Genomic DNA, 4,090 nt, shown 5'->3' on the forward strand with positions numbered 1-4,090 from the left:
TTGGGTAAAGCAATATAAGTTTTTGAAAAATACATAAATCAAACGTTTGTCAGATAAGATCATTTAATTATTTATTATCTCTTATTGTTACCACAGGCATGGTAAACCAATATTTCATGCCAAGATAGGGCTATTGAGTTATTTCTGCGAAAGAAAAAAAAGAAGAGAAAAAACACACGCACAAATTTCAATCAATGGACTTTATTATGGTGGCTGATTTGTGCCATTCGTGTTTTCGCTCCGCGACGCCGCCAAGGATTAAGAAGTTAAAATGGCGGGAAAATGCGGAGCGAAAACACGCCCATTAGCGGAAGCACGAGGCGATGCTTTATTTCTTAAATCTCGCTCTGCGCCCCCCGCGGGACGAAGTTTTATTTATTTAACTTCGCCCCAAGTCCCCGCTTATTAGCGTGTTTTCGCGCCGCGCCCCCACCATTGTGGTTTAAACATATTTATTCCCGAAAGTATATATACTGTACATACAAATACATAACAAACAAAATATTTTTACACACCATTTTAACTTGTTGGTTCTTGCTTTTCGCTTGGCGGGGTTGCGGTACGAAAACATGAATGGCACAAATCAGCCGCCATACTTTATGTTTTATGATTTGCAGACGCTTTCCTGTCAAGTATTTTAAATTTTAAAATTTTATAATATGTTCTCTTTCATTCCAGGATTGCCAGGCATCAGAATTGCAGCCACCGTTTCTTATGCCTCAACCGTTAAAGGCAACCCATCAGCCACAAGGGGCTCAATAACAAGTGAAAATCTCGCCTGGTAACTTTTATATTATTATTTTGATTTTAAAAAAGAAACAAAAAATGTAGATGAAATTATGTACAGACATAGCGCCTGACGAAAATGCCCTTGAAGGATTCCCAGAACCGTTTTAATTATTTCTTCTCAAAAACTGAACAAAAGTTTTTATTGCTAAATTTAATGACAACCGATATTCAAATATAAAATATGAACTGACATGTTCATACTGGTTTCTTTTTCCTGGAAGCAAATCTTTAGTTGTATATAAAGGGACCAACTATTAATAAATATTCATAAAGCGCGGACTATTTGACAAGTAAGTGATACATACCGCCGAAATTGCCGATTAAAAAAAAAAAATGATTCACTGCTCGTCTTTGGATAAAATACTTTTATTGTAGAAATGTATTGAACTCTAGGAAATTCTTACTGAATATGTCTTATTTGAAAAAGAGGATACACAAATTTTGTTAAGGTACTACTGGCCAAGTTAATTAGTAGTATATTATAGGTCCTTTCTTTAAAAGAAACTTAAACTTGCCAGTATTTTTTATTCATGCTGTAGTTACCTATAGTGTGTGCATTTCACATTTCAGAAGAGACTGCTTAGCAATTACATGTATCAGTTTTGTTTTCAAATATCAAATTTGAGCATATTTTTTTTTAATATTTAATTATCAACATAATGTAATATTATAATCAATCAAATGTTGCCCAGGTTAATGATAGATTATATTGATTTATTTCTATTTTATGGTTTATTATGAACATAATTATTGTTTTATTTTGATTGTTTGTTATTATTATTATTATTATTATTTTAAACAGTTCGATGTATAATATCTTAGTTCTTTCACTATTGCGTTCTTATACAATTATGTATAATATATGATCAGCCATGTTTGAAAAAAAAATCTTGTAATGTAACACAGCAATATAAAGAATAATGGAACAATCAATCTTATTCATTAGCAGAAAAATTTACAACGCAACATACTGGTTTTTTTTCCGTTTGTTAAAGCTGGATGCCTACAGATGAGAAAAAATATATCCAACGAATTTGAGAAAAATGTACTAATATTTTAAGAACAGTTAAACAGATTCAAGTACATGCCTGATTTTGCAGTATTTGTCTAAGATCTGTATACGTACATATTTCAGTTTAAGATGCATCATTTGTCATACATGTATATGTATCTACTTTTATACAGGAAACACGAGACCAGTTAACTTTCTAAAATGGGCGTTGTAAAGGATTTTCGAGAGGCTTTTAAAGGCGTTTGCCCGTGTTTACATGCACGTAACACGTTCGAGTGGTTTTCTAGAGTGGGATTAGGAGTCATTTTTCTCCTCGTTTTGCCGTCTCAGACCGTCGGGATGTTCACATCACACTGGGTGTACAGTGACAACTGCTCAGATCTTAATTTACTGTATAAAGATTGTGGTAATGCAACAATTAGTGGTCCAAACGGTAAGAATTGGTATTCTATATATATTGTAGTTTTATATTTACAATCCTTCGAAAAAAATAAAATAATAAGAAACGAAATAAAATAATAAGATAAATAAATTGATAAATAATAACTTTAGACATGATATTCTCATTTTAAAAGCATAAACATTATCACTATTAGGTGATATACAGCTATAGTCAAACGTGTGTTAAAGACCACCTTCTAATAAAGACCGCAATGTAAATAAAGGACATTTCTCACAACCCCTCATTGATTTGAAAACAAAAAAAAATTATAACATCGAAATAAAGACCACTTGGTCTTTTCGTCGGATGGCCTTTAATCACAGATTTTACTGTATCTATGACACTTGGACTGATAAAAAGATGGATGTTTTATAGTCTGGTTCCCGTCGTACTATAAATTTTAGTACTGAACGGAGAGAAAATGGCAGGTAATCCAGACTAGATGTTTTACAGCATTGATATTTTTTGTTTTTAACAGCTTTAGGATCATCTGCATTTGGCTTCTTATATTATCCTGCTAGGCACCATACTGGTTTATATCGGTATACTATGTTGCTTCTGCAGAAGTGACGAAGGTGAAAAAGAGAATCCAATTGGAAAGTTTTGTTTTCCTTGCTTTATTCCTATAGGATGTCTGGTGTCAGGTGAATAATTTGATTTATACATAAAAAAAAGCTTTGTGTTATTGACATGTCCCCCTTTGAAATTTTAAAATGTACCTTGTTATTTGTTTATTAAATGGATTTAAGTGTCAAAATACCGATACCCAGCTATCAACAGTATAGACTAAGTGTGCCAAGTGGCGGCACGGTAGAGTGGTTAGCTCGCCGGACTAGTAATCTAAGGCCGCGGATCGCTAGTCGCATGGCTTCAAATCCCGTCAGGCGCAAGTTGTTGTTTCCTTGAACTCATTGTTCCGTACAACATGGTTCCAAGAACGAATCCGAAAGTGTGGCTATAAGCTTATAGCTTCCTACACAATAATAGCTTATAGCTTCCTACACAGTAAAAGTACAATAAATTATGTATAAACGAACAGTATATGTTACAGATTTAGTATATGTTACAGATTTCCATTATACTGATGTCATAAGCATGAAAAGACATTGTATGACATAAACCATACTATATCTTATTAGTTTTATCATTGTAACATAGACCGTGATAGTGATTTTTTTTTCTTCTATTTTTCAGGAATAATGAATTTCGTCAGCTGCATGGAAATAAACAACCTACCGTATGACCAGCGTGGATATTCTTACTATCTTTGTTTAGTCTCCGGTGTAGTTCTGTTCTCCATGGGGCTCATTTTCTTTGTTGGTTACTTCGTACATGAATATAGAAACAAATGCAAATGTTCTAACTACAGCTGTGAAGAGTGAACGTTGCTTTATACGATATCTTAACATTTAGAAACTATGCCGTATAGCAACACATATATAGTACCACTCATGTAATAAAATATTGATGCCTTTTCTGCTTTGTCACTTTCTAATTTATCTAATCTATTGTTATTCTATATATGCTAAATATATGCTATATTTTAGAAATAAATCTCTTTGTAGTTGCAGTCACATTATGTTATTATGATCAGCCATTTAGAAAAGAAAATGAATTAGTTGTTAAACAAATGTTTCCACTTTACATTAGAGATATGCACTTTAAAACTCAGAAAATGTCCTATTGCCCCCACCCGCAGTCCCCAGCAATCTCATCCACTAAAAAATAAAACACCGATTGAAACCTAGTTATTAACGCAACACGTTGATCTCTCTAGTTTGTTTGTACCCTTGGGTTAGATTTGTACCCTTGGCTTAGATTTGTACCCTTGGGTTAGATTGGGGGAC

General features: G+C 33.3%; 1 long non-coding RNA gene across 2 annotated transcripts; it reads left to right on the plus strand.

Annotated features, from left to right (window-relative positions):
* The first annotated feature begins 676 nt into the window (after positions 1-676).
* On the plus strand, positions 677-3,813 carry LOC132716258 (uncharacterized). Of its 2 annotated transcripts, none has more exons than XR_009623786.1 (4): positions 677-781; positions 1,975-2,234; positions 2,722-2,887; positions 3,438-3,813. It is a non-coding gene; the product is annotated as an uncharacterized LOC132716258 (long non-coding RNA). The 2 variants fall into 2 exon arrangements; XR_009623787.1 differs by lacking the exon at positions 677-781 and adding an exon at positions 1,012-1,079.
* The last annotated feature ends 277 nt before the right edge of the window (positions 3,814-4,090 follow it).

This window comes from Ruditapes philippinarum, unplaced genomic scaffold (genome assembly GCF_026571515.1).
Source record: "Ruditapes philippinarum isolate M1 unplaced genomic scaffold, ASM2657151v2 ctg10963_1_1_1_1, whole genome shotgun sequence".
Taxonomy (NCBI): Eukaryota; Metazoa; Mollusca; class Bivalvia; order Venerida; family Veneridae; genus Ruditapes; species Ruditapes philippinarum.